This window comes from Macaca nemestrina, chromosome 14 (assembly GCF_043159975.1).
Source record: "Macaca nemestrina isolate mMacNem1 chromosome 14, mMacNem.hap1, whole genome shotgun sequence".
NCBI lineage: Eukaryota > Metazoa > Chordata > Mammalia > Primates > Cercopithecidae > Macaca > Macaca nemestrina.
Window position 1 is genome coordinate 88,542,239 of NC_092138.1, and position 20,140 is coordinate 88,562,378.

General features: G+C 37.3%; 1 long non-coding RNA gene across 10 annotated transcripts in view; it reads left to right on the forward strand.

Annotated features, from left to right (window-relative positions):
- LOC139358205 (uncharacterized) overlaps window positions 1-20,140 on the forward strand; it is a 128,437-nt gene that overhangs the window by 38,245 nt on the left and 70,052 nt on the right. For 9 of the 10 annotated variants that reach the window (XR_011612809.1, XR_011612812.1, XR_011612810.1 and 6 more), the window contains 2 exons: window positions 3,270-3,431; window positions 3,972-4,034. This is a non-coding gene — a long non-coding RNA (uncharacterized lncRNA). Of the gene's footprint in view, window positions 1-3,269; window positions 3,432-3,971; window positions 4,035-10,160; window positions 11,834-20,140 lie in introns of those variants that run through there. The other variant, XR_011612815.1, reaches the window with a different exon arrangement.

Here is a 20,140-nt window from a genome sequence, read left to right on the forward strand (position 1 = left end):
TTTCAAAGAAAAATGCTCACAGCCCTCTAAGGATGAAGTTAGTAACAAATAACCCCTTGGAAGAGTTTCAGATTTATATTATACCTTGGACTAACTTTTCTTTTTGGGACACTTGAGTCTTGTCAGTTTTAAACAAATCAGAAGAGAGAAGTCTCAAAAGTTACAATTCATGTTATTAAGGCAACTGGGAACTAGTGCAAATCGTTAGAACAATTAAAAAGATATTATTTCCACCTCAAATTTGTAGCTCAACCCATTACAAAAAAATAATTTGTCTCAGCATCTCCAAAGGTGAGATCAAGTAAAATCTCCTTAGATGTAGTATGGTTGGTCAAATGTATCACTAACTGCTTAAATGAGAGAAAATGCACTTCCAATGAGCCCCAGATCTATGAAACACTGGAAGGGACATCAAGTGACAATCTCATTGAGTCCCTGCCTCCGTTGTATAGGTGAATACATTTGTGACTACATAAAAGGTGAACTAGAAGCCAGCTGCCTTACATTCCCTGGCCGGCGTTGTTTTCACACCCCTTATTCCAAGAAAGACTAGGACAGAAGGCATCAGTAGAGTTGGGAGTTCTTCCAAATGGTTAGGAACTTGGCCCAAGCAACCCCTGTGTGGAACTGCTTACCTGGTGATAAATATTGTCACTAGTGCTCATGGCACTTACTGCCTGTTGCTTATGAAGAGCAGTTATTGATGGCTGTGTTGCAGGTCTGGATTGGGCAGAGGAAAAAAGAATGCCTAGTGTGAGGCTTAAAGACTGGGCTGTGTTTCGGCTGTGGTCAATAACAGCTATTTCATTATTCTATAACCACCATCAGATTTTCCTCTGACTCACTTCTATCTTTGCCCACTGCCCTCCTCTGTCTTTTTCTCTATCTCCCTCTCTCTCTTTCTCTCTCTCCCTCTCTCTTTTTCTCCCTGTCTCTCTGTCTCTCTTTCTCTCTCTCTCTCTCCATTTTTCTCTGATCATCTCTCAAAGGTTCAACGTAATCAGCCTAGCTAGACTTGTGTCAAAGGGAAGATAAAGAAAGGAGAAGGGAAGAGACATTATCTAAGTATCTTTAATGTATGAGGTACTGGGATAAATACTTTCATGCTGTTTTTTCCATTTAAGATACACAATCATGCTGAGAGGGGTAATCTACCCCCATTTACAAATTAGGAAACTTGCTTAGAGTTCACAGAGTTGGTAGGTAATAAAGTTGGAATTCAAAATCAGATACATCTGACTCCAAAGTGTCCTCTTTCCATGCATCCTCTTTTACATCACTCTTCTCCATCTGTCCAGTAGATCTTCCTGCTTCTTGTCCTGGGTATACATAACAGCAAATTCATTTAATAAACATTGAGCTTCTATTATAAGTTAGAATTGAAGAAGCAAAAATATGTAATACAGCTTGTTCACCCTCAAGCAGCTCCCAGCCAGTATATGCACGTGTGCTTGGGGCTTAGGTCTGATAACGAATGCACATTAGTAACTACATCTTAACACAGGACGTTTATGTATTTATGCATTCATTCTTTGAGCAAATGCTTTTTAAATACCCATTCTGTGCCAAGCATTATTTTGTTCCAGTGTTTATCAATCCTGGCTGCGTATTAAAATAATCTAGTGTACTTTTTAAGAAATACTGATCTTTGGCCCATCCAAGTAATTCTATTTAATTGGCATAGGGTAGACCTCTGGCATCAGTATGTTTTAAAAGCCTCCTAGGCAATGATAACATGCAGTTGAAAGACACTCTTCTAGGTTCTAGAAATGAAGCAGTGAGCAAACAGGAGAAAAAGTACTCAAGATATTCACAGGGTATATGTGCCCCTTATTCAGATAGATGATGTGATAGATAAAGGAAGAGAGAGCAAGATAAAGCTGGAAGGCTGGATTGTGCATAAGTCTTCTTAAGCCTTAAGTTCAAGGCAGTTTGGATGATTTGAAGCAGGGGAATTACATAAAGACTGAGATAGCTTCACACTCTACATTTCTGTGATCTGGAGTAAGTAGAAGAATCTTTCATGCTAAGAATTTTTAGTTTTAACAGATTGACTGATACAGGGCTTTACTCAGTGTTGCACTAGAAGCTATGAGTATAGAAATAGGTAAGAAAAGTTCCTGCCTTCAAGGATCTTCCAGTCTAGTGTGTCTGCTAAGGGTAGGGAAAGAGGGCCTGCAGAGGAACATTGCTAGTGCAACAAGAAGTACTGAGTTGCAGCAGACATCGAGTGCTTTCAGGATATTTTCCCTCCCTGATGAGGAGCACATCATGGACACTTCTAGGTACCACCTTTGCAGAGTATCTGTAGGTGACTCCTCAATGAACAGAAGAGAAGTGAAGGGAGGACCATATAGCAGAGGGAACAGCATTTGCAAGATGCGAAAGAGAAGAAACTTGATTTAATCCAGATTCTTCAAGCAGTTCAATCTGGCTTAAGTGCAAAAGTGAGAATGGTGTAATGGAGAGGGTCACAGTTAGAAAGGAGAGCAGGAAATAACAAGCACTGTAGGTCATGACACAGAGTACCTTTTTCTAAAGCAACATTTTGCAGGAATAGAGAAGAAATTGACATGGTCAGAGTTGCACTCAAGAGTTTCCTCTGGTTTCCTCTGGTTGCCTGTGGATAAGGATAGTCAAGGCTGGAAGCCAGGAGGCCAAATGGCAGTAGTGACAGAGGTGATGGGAAAATGAAAATCCTCATCAAATGGAGCATGAGAGTAGTGGGGTTGACTTACAGGGGTGAGTGCTGTCTAGAGTCTGTTCTCTCAGGTTTATGGCTCCAGAAACTCTGCTTTAACTCTGCACCAAAGGGTAACGGGATTCTGAAGGAAAAATGGTGTAGAGAATGTGTGCACCACGTGAAGGACAAGGGAGTAGAAGATATGGGCTTTCCCCCTACCTTCACCATTTTCTAATTGTGCCCGTGAGAGCGTGTCACATTACCTTGCTGACTCTTTGTGTCCTCATCTGTAAAACAGAACTATGATGGCTACATTCATTTCCTTAGGGTTCTGGGAAGGATTAAATGAACTGCACTGCGTGGAAGCAATTCTTAGACTCTAAAAACTTTGCAATTGGGCATCATTTTCGAAATCCCCTGAACCAGTATCAGACTGTAAGGGGTAAGTATGTGGGCCACGTAGGGGGTCAGGGCTGTCAGACTCCACTTCCAGGAGAGAGTTAAACACTCCTCGTATGGACTTTTATTGTACTATCAAATCCAATCTCAAAATATCCTCATAGGCGACATGTTTGTCTCTTCCCAGTTTTGCAGCCACATCAGTTTCTGATTAGACTTACAATTAAAGTGGGGAAGTGACTTTGGAAGAGACATGTGTGCTGTCAGCAGATGGGAGAGGGGATCGAGAAAGATGGAGGGAGGCTGCTGTAACACCTGTTCTGGTTGGGATTCTGAATGAATATGAAAGGTAAGCAGAAACCCAATTAGTAACCCCTGAACTCGCTCCATGTTATCTCTGCAAACACACACTCTCTTCCATCCTGTGCTTCCAAAGGATAGCAGGCTTCCTGACAAGCTATTGTAAAGAAGGATGCAGACCCAGAGGAAAGAGACAATGCAGCAACTCTCAGTTTTTTGATGTCTCGCCCAGCATCTCTAACTCAAAATTTTTTATGAAGATTAGGCATTTTCTACCTCTGAAAGCATAAAAGATGATAATTATTTCTGCTATTTTCATAGTCTCTTTTTGCTAAATAACTACTATGTGTCACATAGGCGTGCCTTTTAAAGCTTTATTATGTGCTGGTATTTATTATTCTCATTTTCCAGATAAGGAAACTGAAGTTCAGAAGGGTGCAATAGCTACCCAGCTATGGAATAAAGGATCAAGGACTTCTTGTGTCTTAAGGCATTCAGTTCTCAAACTAATATGAGAGGGAGATAGTATTATTATTCTTTCCATTGTTGATTACTATTTTGCCTAACACCCCTATTTCCCTCTCTGCAGTGGCTCTCCCTGTGAGAGGAGTATGCTTCTTGATCACTGAAGGCTGACTAGGCGATGCAGAAGGTGAGTGGCAGTGACAGATGTCACTGTTGAGTAGAAGCTTCAAGATTTTGAGTGGGCTTTGTCATATCTGATTTTTCTTTGCCTATTAGACTAACAAAGTCTGAGATTGAGTCTGCCCAATCAGCCTAGTTTTGTCAAAGCAAAGACAATACAGAGGAGAGTCATAGCCATACATAGACATATAGACGTGAATTCTGAAATTTGAAGTCTGTATGTTACACAGTGTAGCCAAGCCTGAACTGACTAATGTGCCCATTTGAGAAGACTGAAGTTAAGGAAAAGTAAATAGGTGTCCAGCTATATAGTGGTGAAACTAAAACTTGAAGTCAACGCTGTCCCACTCCAAACTGTGATCGTCACCATTGTATCACTCTTTCTCTCCAGTTCTCGTTCTGAGGTTTTTCTGTATTTTATAGTGACAGCTTTAAAATGACAATAAGAACAACAACAACAACAACAAAAAAAAAAACACAAAAAAATCCAAACAACTAGTTTAAATAGGTATAAGAGCAGGTAGGTCCTCATTAGGAAGAAAATTGAGTTAGGGCAGTGATTTGTAATTTTGATGAACATACAGTCTATCTAGGGATTATGTTATAATGCAAATACTTTTATAGCAGGTCTGGGGTAGCACCTAAGATTCTGCATTTCATAAAAGATTACAGGGGAAGCTCATACTGCTGGTCTTTGGACCACTCTTTGAGTGGCAGGGACCTACATGATGCCAGTCACTTTGCTATGGTGATGATAGAAAGATAAAATAATGCAGCCTTGCACAGTGGTTAGGAATGCTAGGACAGGACTGGGATTAAGGACAGGCAAGCAAGGTAATAAGGGGGCAAAGTTTAAGAGCGAAAGTAGAGCAAGGGCTGAACCTGTACCCTGAGAGTGTCCCTTAATTCAGTCCTCTGTGGTGTGTTTCTAGGCTGCTTCTAACAATTGAATTTGAAAACTGAATTAATATAGAGCCAAAGAAAATACTACGACTCTGTCTTCACACTGCTCCTAATGGCATTGGCCACCATCAGGCCAAGGGGGATGTTCAGAACACCAGTAAAATTGTAGACTCTGCTAATAAAAAAGATAAAATAGCTCAAAATTATGTCATGTTTTAGTTGGCTTCATATATTTTTTTAGTTAGCTTCATATTTTAAACATATTATTGTTTTTGGTTTATGTGTTTATTTCCAAAATTTCTGATTATCTTTTTTTCTTTGTGCTCTGTCCTTTTATGATATCTCTAAGTCTCTCCAAGCTAACAATTATACTAGAGTGTCTGTCAAATCGCTCCCACCATCAATATCCCTCAGAAAATGTCCTCCTGTAATTTTCAGTGCTATTTTTCCAAACTGGACTGAATATTGCTATAATAAGACGTTTGATGACATTTTTATTTGTATAGTCTAAATTGTATCTAAGTCCCAAAGCTAAAGACAAAATATCCTGTCGCTTATATTCTAAATAGAAACCTAAAAATAGCCAACTTTGGCTTGGCTTCCTTCATGTCTGACCCCTAGATCTTGCAAGGAACCAGCAAGCAACCTTCCTGTTAGGAACACTAGCATCCCTCTTCCTCATTCCTCAATATGCATAAGAAGACTAGGGTAGGTAAAGGGGATGACAGACATTAGAGTAACCTGGGTTTTTGCTGCCATTGTGAAAAACGTAATTTTCTAGGTAAGTTGTTTTCTCTTCTTCTTCCATAAGACAAGGAAAAGGAAATTCTCAATATCTTCCAAGCCAAATAATAGGAAAGCCAAGAAAATAACATAAATATTTGAAATGCTTACAAGAAGAGACAGACACCTTCCTTCCCTGATAGATAAAATCCACAGAACTTGCAGTAACACCTGGTCATAGGAGATTATGAGAGAGATTCATATCTGTAACCTATTGGGCAGGTAATTATTACTTTAGTGAAAATCTCTTTCATACATACACACTCTGCCTCATTAGTGAACAGTGTCACCTGATCCTGAAAAGCGTGACTTCTCTCATCCATGATTCTTTTTTTTTGTTTTATTCTCTCCCATGCTCTCTCCTTTCTTCCCTCTTCTCCCCTCCCTCCATCTCCTTCTCTTTCTTTCTTTTTTTTTTTTTTTTTTGTTAAAGTTTTCGGCCTGTAAGCATTCTTTCTTTTCTTTAAAAAATTAAACTTTAAGTTCTAGGATACATGTTCAGAACGTGCAGGTTTGTTACATAGGTATACACGTGCCATGGGGGTTTGCTGCACCCATCAACCTATCATCTACATTAGGTATTTCTCCTAATGCCATCCATCCCCCAGCCCCCCACCTCCCGACAGGTCCCAGTGTGTGATGTTCCCCTCCCTGTGTCCATGTGTTCTCATTGTTCAATGCCCACTTATGAGTGAGAACATGCGGTGTTTGGTTTTCTGTTCTTGTGTTAGTTTGCTGAGAATGATGGTGTCCAGCTTCATCCATGTGCCTGCAAAGGACATGAATTCTTCCTTTTTTATGGCTGCATAGTATTCCATGGTGTATATGTGTCACTTTTTTTTTTTTTTAATCCAGTCTATCCTTGATGGGCATGTGGGTTGGTTCCAGGTCTTTAACACTTACCATCATCTCAGGAGAAAGGAGGAGATTGGTGCATGTTCTCTGTCCCCCATTCTGAAAATGGCACATTTCCCCCTTAGTATTTGGTGGTGCTTCTGTCATCTGATGTTTACTAATATTACACAGTGTTTATGTGTCATTTACAAAAGAGGCAGTGTAATCATAAGAAAGAGCATAGGATTAGAAATTTTGTAGACTTTGTTTAAATTCTGGCTCTGTCACTTGTTGTCTATATGATTTGGGGCAAAGTTAACTATTTTCTTATCTTTGACTTGTGAATAATGACAGCAAGAATAACAGTGGCAACAATAATGAAAAAGTCAATGACAATGATATCAGCATATCATTTGTTTTTCTCATCAATAGATATATTACATAATTAAAACACCTGGTTCAGCTACTAATTAATTTAATAAATTTACATTAAGTACTCACTATGTGCCTGCTGCTGTTTTGAGCATTGAAAATTCTATAGTGGGAAAGAGAACTATTATCTTTTTTCATCATAGAGCTTATGGTCATCTAGTGCAGGGGTTGAGCACACACTGGGTGCCCAAATCCTGCCTTTAATCTATTTTAACATTGTCTTTGAGAGAAGATTGGTTTTATGTTTGTAAAGTGTTGTGAAAAAAGGGAAAAAAAAAAAAAAAAAAACTCATCATGGCCCACATAGCCTAAAATATTTACTATCTGGCCTTTGGTGGAAAAGTTTGCCTATTGCTGGTCTAATGGTACACACAGGAAACATTCAGTAAATGCTTTTCTCATGCCAAATCTTAACCTGAAATTGTTTGCATTGGTGTTTTGATTAATTTCTGCATCCCTTCAATTCCCCCACAGGCATCTCATTGCCCCTGCATTAAAAGTCAAAATTTTCAGATGTTTATAGACCCTGTATGAGTGACCCCTATGCCTTTCCAACCTTTTCTAATTATATTTTTATCCTCCCGCGTCACTGGACTTTTTTTTTTTTTCAACAAATATGGCGCATGTGCCTCAGCCCAATGTATTGTAACTCTTGAGCTCCCCTCTCCCCAACTTTTCAGCCAGTTTACTTCCATCTTACCCTTCACAATTCAGCTCTAAAATCACTTCCTTTGCCAAAATGTCCTTGACCTCTCCTTACCAGGTGTGTTCTACCCCCTAAACCTTTTAACTGCTCTCACAACTCCTGATAATTATGGTAATTGTATATTCTTTTCTGTGATCCTTTTCTTACTATCACCTCCACACATTTGTTCCATGAGGACAAGGGGTGTATCTCTTTTGTTTATTTATTTATCTCCAGCACCTAGCATCCTTGCTTGATGCTCAGTAAATATTAGGTGACTAAGTGAAACAAAGAATGAAGGATTCACTGTCATGTTTGTTGAAAAAAAAAAGGATCAGATAGCTTATAGGATTCTTTCAACATAGGGTACCTAGTTCTCCCAGGGAAATATACCCCTAACTGGAATTTCTGTGACTGCCTCTTCATACTTCCTTCATTCTCTCTATATAATTAATAGGGGCCCAGTGAGCTGTTTGTGCTGACACATCATCTGCACCACGCAGCAAATGCATTTGTTATGGAGTTATCTGGGCCAAAGCTAATGAATCATTTGCAAATGTCCTGATTTACAAAGAGAAAATTGGTTCACCTGAATAACAAGGTTTATATGTAAGGAAAGTCTTTCCAATTTTTTCACTATGTTCTGGGATGCCTCAAAATCCCAAGGAAACACACATAAGCAGTCCCCTGCAGAAGACAAAGTCCAGAGGTCACCTTGGAGGAGAACAAAAGTTCTAAGGTCAACATTCCCTCACGGCAATGGCAATCCTCTTGTGAGCCTTCAGATGCCTGAGAACTCTCTGAAATTCTCAACCAAGTATTTCCTTGTATATGTACATATTCCTAAAGACCACATCAGATTTATCAGCTTCTCACTGGGGCCTGTGGCACCCTGGTAACCAGTGCTTTAAGAAAATCCTGGGATCCCTTATTCTTAAATGTATTTGTTATTATTATTATTTAAAAAAAAAAAAAAAAAAAAACGAAGATAAGATAAGGAGCGAGCAGAGATGACTGTAAGTCCTGAAGTGATCCTTCATATTTCTCGTCTCAACCTTCTCTGACCCACTGTGCAGATGAGATGATTCAGATCATTTGAAGAGCTGACTTGCCCAGGGCTTTACAGCAAGTGAGACACAAACCGAGGACTCACATTCCACCAGCTCACTGTCCTTTCTACTACACCCTGCTCTCCACCGATATACAATTGTTTATTTCTGCTTTCATTCCTTTTCTCATTCACTCACCCAACTTTTTTCTTCTTCATGTATTCTCTCACTGTCCCACATTATCATTTTCTCAAGGTTAATTTTTAAAACTATTTATTATTTGTGACTAGATCATTTCTAAGAAGAATTTTTGACTTCAATAAACAATTGTTCAATAAGGCTGTTAAATTAGAAAATAAATGCAATAGAACACATTTATCTTTTCCTTTCTGAATGCATCTCTCAAGTGATAGTAAAGAAATAAAAAATTGTATAAATCTACAAGAACCAAAAAAAATGGAAGAAGAAAGGGCACTACATAAGAAACTTCAACAAGTTTTAGGAATTGAAGACGGAAGATTCAACAAACAGAGGCAGAACCACAAAATAAATGTCTGCAGAGGGAGATACTGATGAAAAACAAACCAACTTATCCTAAGAAGTCAATATAGAATAACAGATATACGAGGATGGTAAAAATTTGGGGGCTGATTGAATGTCTATGTATGAAGGAGTTGAACATCACTCCATCTCCTGAGTTCTCGTAAACCACAGAGCAGTCGTGCCCAGAAACCAGAGGCAGGAGGATGGAAAAATCTGAATGGCCCTAGAAAAAGGACTTTCAAATATGGTTATGGTGGTCAGTCAGTGAAAGTAGTGATTTCCCACCCCTTCACTTTGATAATAAAGCCCAGTGATAAACCACTCCAATCTGCTCAAAGCGTCAAATTAGTTTTTTTGTACCTAGAAGGTGAAAAAGCAGTAAAGGATCAACTGATAGTTTACAGGCATCCAAAATGACTGGGAAAATTCTAAACCAATAAATATGAAAGGAAAAGCTGGAAGAACACAGATATGACAGGGAGTGAAATAAAACTTCTGAACCAAAGCTATTAATAATGTAAGCCTAGACGTTGTATCTGAAAAAAACGAAGAGGCTGGTATAAAAGATAATAAAAAACAGAAAATAATTCTTATGAATTACGTGTGTGTATATATGTATATATGTACATATACATGCATTGACTGAAATTTTAACTCCAATAAAAAGTTGCAAGACAAAGTTAAGAAAATATTCAGACAGAGAAAATGACAAAAAGATAAAAAGCATGTGGGACAGTTTTCCAAGTATTGCCTGTAAGCTCTAAATGCACCATTTATAGCCTTCTCTAAGACAAGGGAGATGGGCCTTATGAATGTTTCTTCTTTGTCAGTTGGCATGAAACTGGAGGAAAACTAGAGAATGAAGGGTCTTTTCCTCCAGGCTCTAGTTTGCTCTTCTCCCTAGGTTCCTGTAGTGCACACAGCTTCTACAGCACCCAGCCCCTGTAGAGTGTAGTAGCCCAGTGGTCAGCAGTACATGGGACCTGCTTCACTTCCCCAGAACTCTCTTGTGTCATTTTATGTTGTGTTCTTGGGTATGGAACCTCTCTGTGGAAGGCTACGTCATGGCAGTGCAGAGCACAGACTGTGGTAAGTCCTGCTGGTGAAGTACCTCAGTGAACTTCTCTGAGGTGAATGGTAATTCAGTTATCCATGGTCACATCCTTTCCAGTGGAATCGAGATCCACCTTAGAAGTAGGGAAGGGATTTTCCCTTGGTGTTCTATTATAACCTTAGGGACTGTGGCCCTTACCTATGCCTGCTATTCTTATATTCTCTCGTGTTATCTTTACCTTTTACTAGCTAATTCCTCATTACTACAATATCCCATTTTAATTAATAATCTTCATATTAAATGTTCCCTGTTAAAATTACTGTGTGGGTACTGCCTCTTGGCTGGACCTAATGGTTGTGGTGGGAGATAAAAGACAAGCATATTAAAGAACCAATTTAGAAAGAATGATTATAGGTAATAGGTATTACAGGTATTTCTAAAATACAAATAAATAAAATTCCTTGAACTGAAAGAGAAAAGAGTTTCCAGATTGAAATTTTCCAGTAAGTGGCCAGATTACAGAAAGAAAGGGAAAAGAAAAGATCCTGAAAAGGCCACAGCATCATACATTTTCATGACTTGAAATGAAAGGGTAAATAGAAATGTCTAAAAACTTCCAGTTTGGATGGGGAAGACCATCTTTAAAAAGAAAAAATAATAGGATATATCAATCCTCTCAAAGACTATGCAGAATTGTTAGAAGACAAAGAATAATGTTTTTAAAAATTTGACAGACAACATTTCCAACCAGCTGAATTATAAACATACAGTAAACATGAAAGAATAACTTCAGGTAAGTAAAGGTTTGTAAGTACTACTTCCCATATCTTTGTTTAGTAAGCTATTGGGAGATATGCTCCTATAAGGTTGAAGGACTAAATATTAAAGTGGGAGTAATAAGATCCATGAAACACATCTTCCATTTTAGAAAAATCTCATAAGGAAATCCTACAGTTATATTGGAAGGAAGTTCTAGATGGATCGTTTTATATCAGGCTCAGGGAACAAACTTTTCAAAATGGAGCAAAAGAACAAGGTAAGATAGGTCTGACACACGGAGTTAAAAAAATAACAACAACAAAAAAACTATAGATGATGTGAAATGATCATTTAGTACTTAGTATATGTGATGATGTGTTAAAAAATTATGCGGCTGGGACCAGGGGCTCACGCCTGTAATACCAGCACTTTGGGAGGCCAAGATGGGCGGATCACTTGAGGTCAGGAGTTCAAGACCAGCCTGGCAACATGGTGAAACCACATTTCTCCTAAAAACACAAAGAATTAGCCAGACATGGTGGCAGGCACCTCTAATCCCAACTACTTGGGAGGCTGAGGCAGGAAAATCTCTTGAACCCAGGAGGTGGAGGTTGAAGTGAGCCGAGATCGCGCCATCGCACTCCAGCCTAGGTGACAGAGCAAGACTCCATCTCAAAATAAACAAAAAGAAAAATGATGTTAGCCTATAAAATACTGTGAAAGTAAAGATAGGCAATTACTAACTCCACTAAAATACTCAAAAATATTCGAGGAACAAAAAGCAAATTTTATGTTCATTTATGTAAATATGACAATATGAACATATATATTTTATTTTAAATAAAACTGTATTATAATTATGCTTACTTTGTGGAAAGATGTTAAGTGTGGAGAAAAACACGCCTAAGGTTGATAAGTCAAACAATATTACCAGGCACATAAACTTTTAGAAGTATGCTGCTAAATACTAGAAAATAATGCCAGCATTGACTTTGAGAAATGAGATTCCTTTTGAGTAGCAGGAATAAAGAATGTGGTATGGCAATACTCTTTTTCGTCATAAACCATTCTGATCACTTTTTCAAACCATGGGTATGTATATATTTGGATTAACTTACAATAAAAATCCAAACAAATTTCCATCAGGGAGGTAAATGAGATAATGAATGGAAGAAATCAGCAAGGTGCTTAGCAGACAGTCATCATTCGATGAGTGCTGGTTGTGATATAGTAATTGTTGAGTAAATTAGTTTGGGGAAAAAAACCTACTATTTAGCATTAAATGTGTATTTTATCTTCAAGTAATGTAGTATAGAAGAGGTAAAGCTTGACTTGACAGAGTAAGCATATCCATTCCTGATATAATTATTTTCTGATACGCAACATTAGATAGACGTTATCACTTGGGTGTTTCACAAGGGTCAATGAACAGCACTTTAAATTATGCCTTAGACAAGGCTTTGACTGGAAAAAAAAAATCAGTCTTCTAGGAGTGTGTTTTTCTCATACTCTTGCCTTACATTAACAAACAAACCAACAAGGAACTCCCATCCGCACATCCACATAACAGTAGCAACAGCAATAATGCAGATATTGGTATTAAAATCTTAATAGATACATGCATATTTTTAAAACTGTAAAAGACAGCATCAATTTATATGGATGCTCTCTAAATTAGTAAGATTCTGACAGTCTAATTAATAAAAATTCAAAGATAGAATATTTGGAAGAAGAAATCAATAACAACTTTTTTAACTAGCTTCTTCCCAGGACTGAGGTCAGTTGAAAGCCTTTTGACATCATTTGCAATCAAGTAATTGGCCTCTTTCAACAATGGTCAGTGATGGGCTGACCAGGTACTTCAAGCATATCCAGTAAGTCAGAAACTGGGTTGTCCAAAACAAGTGACTACAAGCTTTTAAAAGACATGCTAAAACTGGGTTGTACAAAACAAGTGATCACAAGCTTTTAAAAGACATTGCTAAAACCAATCACATGTTTACATTTCAAACATACCACTTTATCTAAAGTCAAACTGATGTAATGTGATCACATTGCATCAACCTGTTTCAATTTAAGGCTGACAGTTCACATTTTGGAAACAAAATAAATGCATCATTATCAAGTGGCATTTGCAATGGACCTTATCTAGGGAATTCTGATCAACACCTCTAATGCATGTTTCTTAATGAAATTCTCTGAGTCAGAATGGTAAATATAGTATGTGCACAAATAATACACACTATACATATATGTATACAGTATATATGTATTTTACATGTGTGTTATTTTGTTATATATTATATATGTAATTTATACATATACATATGTGTTTATATGTATCTCATGTACATATATGCCGTCTCTCTGGCTTTCTCATACAAGTGTGCATATCTTATAAATATCTCATATATATGAGAAAAACAGAGAGAGAGCAACATTAATCCCACATATTGTTAGCAATGTAGAAGTATTAACTGAACTCCAACCAATATTTCTGGATAAGAAATAGTAGGATATTGTGATAAGTTTCATATTAATGCCAGGAAAGAACACTAAAATGTGTGGTCTGGTAATCATACCTCAGGATGAATAAGATTAGAATCCTGCCCTAAATACCAGAAAGTTTTATTTATCTCTCAGATTCAGGTACAATTACCTTCACCAAACTCAGCTGCATCATTACTTTTCTGATTTCAGTTTTCTTATGAAAATAGTATTACGATGTAATACCAACTGATCTCACAATATTGTCTTGGGATTAAAACAAGATAATGGTACACAATACTATACATATTTGAAGTAGAAGTTTGAAGAAATTCAAATTTTGAACCAATATGAGAGTATACTGGCTCATGTAATTGGGAAATACAAAGATAGAATGACCTCAGGGAGTTCTAGACACTTAAAAATTATCCAGAACTTGTTTATTCTTTATCACAATTACCTGCTTCCCCTTATGGATTGATTTCATTTTCTTATATAATGAAGAGGCTTTCCATGCAATGGCTAGAGTGGTGGGTCAAGCAGCACATACCTCCTGGTTTGTTAAGTGACTTTTGTCATCCAGAGGAAAGAAAGAGCTTCTGTTAGTATCTGCTTATAAATTTCCAGGGAAGGACTCTTATTGGACCATGTTGGATCACACACCAATGTTTGAGCCAATGATTGTAGCCAAGAGGAGGAGTTTACAATTAGCCTGTGGCCACAAGAATGCCAGGAATACTATTAAATGGTGGATCCTTAGCTCTTCAAAATAAAGATGTGGTCTTACAAGGTGAAGGGAGAAAAAAAGTACTGGCAGAAAAATATCAGATGCCCAACATCATGCCCTCTTTCTCTTTCTGCTTCTAATGTTCCCCATGCATCCGTCTATCCCAGCCCTCATCACATTGGAATGGAATTGTTTCGTTATTGTTCACGTTGCAGACGTGTGTCTGGTTTAGCTTTATAACCCCAGCACATATCACAGGACCCAGCATAGATTAGTTGGTCAAGAAATACAGACTGGAGGAATTCATTAAATAATTATTCTGGGAAAACTTTTGAGGACTCTGCCGTCCCAGTTCTTGTATGTATGTGGAGAATCAACCCCGGCATGCCTATACTCCTACATTGTCTTCTCCTGAGTTCAAATATGCTCCTTGAGAATATTCTTTATCTAATTTATTAAATATTCACTTGACACTGATTAGGAGTGAAGCCCTGATTCAAAGTAGGGAATTCAGGATGACTTCTTGGTTTTCTAAATGGTAAATGGGAAGCTCTACCCTTAAGAAGCTTACAGCCAGTTGCCAAGTCATGGCATCTGACCTAAAATGGGTAATTCTCAAAACTGTGTGACAAATGCTGAAATAATCCACTCATATGATATGTGACATTGAGATTCAGAGATAAGACCAGTGAAGACCAACTGAAAACAATAGAAAAGCTAAATAAACAGAAGAGAAAACAAGGTTCTGGTCGAGGCAAGCAGAAAGGAAGAACTACATCTGGGAGTCTACTCTGATCCAGACACTATGCCCAGCATCTTAGAACCACTATCTTAGGAGATCTTCCCAGCCCCACGAGAGGGGCATTTCTGTCTCTATTTGGCAAGGAAGAAAACTGAGACTCAGGGAGGTTAAGTAAATCAGTGAGACAATGTTAAGAATACAAGAGTTATAACCATAGATTGATGTTTTCAATGCTCTTGTGCTTTCCTTCATGGTGTGATTAATCATACATACAACACATGAGTCAGTGTAAAAACTATGTAAAGATGACCAATCAGGAGATGTAATAGACAGATAATTTACAGCTACTTGGATACAGATAATTATGAAAATATTAACAGGTAATGGGAATTGATCATAAGCGATAGATTATAAAGATGAATGGGAAATGAAGACACATAAATATATAATTGAGTTAGGTTGATAGGTATATTCATATATATTCATACAGGGACACCATCACCCTACCTTGTGAAAAGTCAATTTGGCCGGATATAATGTGCTCTGGTGCGAAGATAATCGGGCAATTATAAGGAAGCCGTGATCTGCTCCTACTTCTCCCACTGTCTCTGTAGTCCTGCTTCCTTGTCTTTTCTCATCCTCAGTTTCATCATCTGTAAAATGAGAACAATAAACAGAGCCCAACCTACTATCACAGGATAGCTCTGAGAATTCTAGAAGGTAATTGTTGGGGAAGCACCTTGGAAATTATAACATGCTCTGTTGCCCCTGTGGGTTTGACCTGGGTGGTTTTGCAACTTCTTTTGAAAAGAAAGCCAGACCCATATTTAGGTCAGGAAATGGGTTCTTTTTGAGATGATGCCTGAGCTTGGCTGCTGCCTGCCCGCCACTTGAAGCATATTTTAACAGGTTCCACATGGCCTCTACCTTGCAGCTTAGCTCATATCATCAAAAACCACATTGGTGCCCTCCATGTCAGTAAATGGTTGTTCTTCTGTTGTATCTTTTGCCCCATCTCCAAAGCTGAGCTTGGTAACAGACCCTTTTTTGATCCCAGATGATCTGAAGGCAGGATAAAAAGTCAGGAGAATGTTTTCCCACTCAAGATCAATATGCCTTTAACCTTCCTTCCCTCTATCCTTGGGGAAACATCTCTCCTCACCTCACTGGCAGCTTCTGCCCTCCCACACGCCTGTCTTTCATTCTCCCTCCCTTCACTTCCCCACCTCCACCACCGCCTGGTTAGAATTCAGCAAGTCTTCCACTTGGAGCTCTTGCATTAATATCCATCATAAGAGGTTCTGCTGAATAACTTTTCCATACATAGTGTCCCCTGTTACTATAGACCAAAGAAACTCAGGAGTTACTCTTTTAGAGCCAGGGAGAGAGGTTCGAATCTTGCTGCTATTACAAGCAGCACGATATTAGAGAACTGACTTAACTTCTCTGAATCTTAGTTTTCTTTTCTGCAAATTGTGGGCAACAATACCTACCCTGCTCATCCCCTGCAAGCATGAAATAGTTACCTCAGAAGGGCCCTACATATTAAATCCTAAGTTTAAAAATGTTGGTGACATGCAGTTTATTTTGTTTTTTAAATTTAAAAGAGTGTGTAATTTTTAAATGCTAAAAATTACTTTAAGGTTTCAAAATATGATTCTAATAATTTAATCTTAAGGATAACCCCACATGGTATGCATCATAAATTTCCCTATATAACAGACAAAGAACCTGAAGCCAAAAATGTAAGCAATCATGCCCTAAATTACATATTTAGTAAGTGATGGCTCCAGGATTTTAACCAAACACTTGAATTCCAGAGACTGTGAGTTTAACCACTATGCTATGCTGCCTAAGCAAACCAATGATCCATTCCTAAGACAGTAGATGGGTTTGATGCTTTAGACGTACACTATGGAGTACATAAAAGCAACATACAAGGATAGGATAGGTAATACTATGGTAATAAATGAACACTAACATATTTGTTTTCACTGATGCAGAGTCCAGTGAGTGTCTAGACAAACATTCTGGGTCAACAATCACTTCTTTTGATGACTCCAGAAATGAGAACTAGGTATTGGTGAATAATACTAACATCTACCACTCCTACCTATTTATCAGTTAGAGATAACCTACTAAATTAATACATTATAACTGTATAATATACTATTAAAAACATGACATTGTATGAAGAAAAAATATATGACATAAAAGTTAATTTCATTTAAAGTTAAAATATATGAAATACCTATACATGTTTTGTAAAGACCTACACTAAGAAAAAATCTATACTGAACATGTTAAAATGAATATATACCCATTTTATATCTATCATCTATCTTTTACCTATGTATGTATGTACGTACGTATGTATGTATGTATCTGTCCGTCTATCTCTGTCTATCTATCTATCTATCTATCTATCTATCTATCTATCTATCTATCTATCATCTATCTATCTCAGAATGACTAGTGGGGAAGGGAATGAAAGTGGTGAATAGGTATATAGGAAATATATAAATTAAAAAAAAATCAAATGAGGAAATTTGAAGAGAGAGCTTTCATGGATCAATGGGACTGTAAGCCATGTAGTGAGAATTATGATTAACTCAATCTTCTAAAGTAGAAGTTGGCAAAATGTATCCTGCCTGCCAAATCTGGCCTGCTAACTGTTTTTATATATAAAGTTTTTGTTTAAAGTTTCTTGCAGTTTTTATTCTAAGACATTTTATTCCTTTGGATAAAATGTAATTGCCATTGGAAAATATCAAGCCAGCTTTTCTTAACAAACATGTATGGATTTATAATTAAACTCAACAAAACCTGATGAAATATAAAAGATGCAGAGCTAAAATCTAACTACAATTATGATAACAAACAATGCCAAATTTATTTTGGGTAGAGTGCAACACGTTTTGTTTTGTTTTAAATAATTTCTACTTTTATTTTAGATTTAGGAGGTACACATGCAGGTTTGTAACATGGGTTTATGGCATGATGCTGAGGTTTGGAGTATGAGTGAGCCTGTCACCCAGGTAGTAACATAGTACCCAATAGGTAGCTTTTTAGCCACTGCCTCCTCCCACTCTTTCTTCTATAATGTCACCAGTGCCTATTGTTCCCATCTGTATGCCAATGTGTACCCAATGTTTAGCTCCCACTTGTACAAGAGAACATAAGGTATTTGATTTTCTGTTCCTGTGTTAATTCATTCAGGATAATGGCCACCAGCTCTGTCCATGTGCTGCAAAAACCATGATTTTATTCTATTTTATAGTTGCATAGTATTCTGTGGTATCTATGCACCGCATTTTCTTTCTTCAGTCTACTGTTGATGGGAACCTAGGTTGAGTCCATGTCTTTGCTATTGTGAATAGTGGTCTGATGAACATACACATGAACATACGTGTGTATTTTTGGTAGAAGAATTTATTTTTCTTTGGGTGTCGGTCCAATAATGGAATTGCTGGTTGAATGGTAGTTCTAAGTTCTTTGCAAAATCTCCACACTTACTTTCTACAGTGATTGAAGCAATTTACATTCCTACCAACAGTATGTAAACATTGTCTTTTCTCCAGGGCCTTGCCAGTATCTGTTGTTTTTTGACTTTTTAGTAATAACCATTCAGATTGGTGTGAGAGGGTATCTCATTGTGGTTTTGATTGTAGGTGTGCAGCTTTATTTCTGGGTTCTCTAACCTATTCCATTGGTCTAGGTTTTGATTTGCATTTTCTATGATAATTAGTGATGCTGAATATTTTTTCATGTTTGTTGGCTGCATGTGTGTTGAGAAGTGTCTAGTCAAGTCCTTTGCCCACTTTTTAATGGAGTTGTTTGTATTTTGGTTGTTGAGTTGCTCAAGTTCCTTACTGATCCTGGATATTAAACCTTTGTCAGATGCATAGTTTGCTGATATTTTCTCCCATTGTGGAGGCTGTCTGTTTACTCTGTTGATAGTTGATTTTGCTGTACAAAAGCTCTTTAGTTTAATTAGGTGCCATTTGTCAGTTTTTGTTATTGTTGCCATCACTTTTGAGGACTTAGCCATAAATTATTTGCCAAGGCCTGTGTCAAAAAGGGTATTGTCCAAGTTTTCTTCTAAGAAGTTTGTAGTTTAAGGTCTCACATTTAAATATTTAATCTGTCTTGAGTTAATTTTTGTATATGATGAAATGCAGGGATCTGGTTTCATTCTTTTACATAAGGCTAACCAGTGATCCCAGTACCATTTATTGAATAGGGAGTCCTTTTTCTATTGTTTATTTTTGTTGACTTTGTTGAAGATCAAATGATTGTAGGCGTGCAGTTTTATTTCTGGGTTCTCCAACCTGTTCCAATGGTCTAGGTACCTGTTTTTGTAACAGCACCATGCTGTAACCTTATAGTATAGTTTGAGGTCAAGTAATGTGAGGCCTCCGACTTTGTTCTTCTTGCTGAGAAAAAGCACTATTTGTGCTTTTCTTTTGGATCCATATGAATTTTAGTTGTTTTTCGAATTCTTTGAAAAATGACATTGGTAATTTGATAGGGATAGCATTGAATCTGTAGATTTCTTTGGGCAGTATGGTCATTTTAATGATATTGATTCTTTCAATCCATGAGCATAGAGTGTCTTTCCATTTGTTTGTGCCATCTATAATTTATTTCAGCAGAGTTTTGTTATTGTTCTTGTAGAGATCTTTTACCTCCTTGGTTAAATTTATTCCTAGACATTTTATTTTCTTTGTGGCTATTGTAAATGGGGTTGCATTCTTGATTTGGCTTTCAGTTTGAATGTTATTGGTGTATAGAAATGCTAATAATTTTCATATATTGATTTTGTATACTAGATCTTTACTAAAAGCATTTTTTAGTTCTAGAAGACTTTTGATGGAGTTTCTTGGGGTTTCTAGGTATAAAATCCTATCATCAGTGAAGACAGATAATTTGACATTTTCTTTTCTTATTTGGGTTGTTGAATCCAAATAATTATTCTATTCTATTCTATTCTATTCTATTCTATTCTATTCTATTCTATTCTATTCTATTCTATCTTAATAGGAGTGTTGAAAGTGGGCATACTCGTTATGTTCTTGTGCTTAAGGAGAATGCTTCCAGTTTTTGCCCATTCAA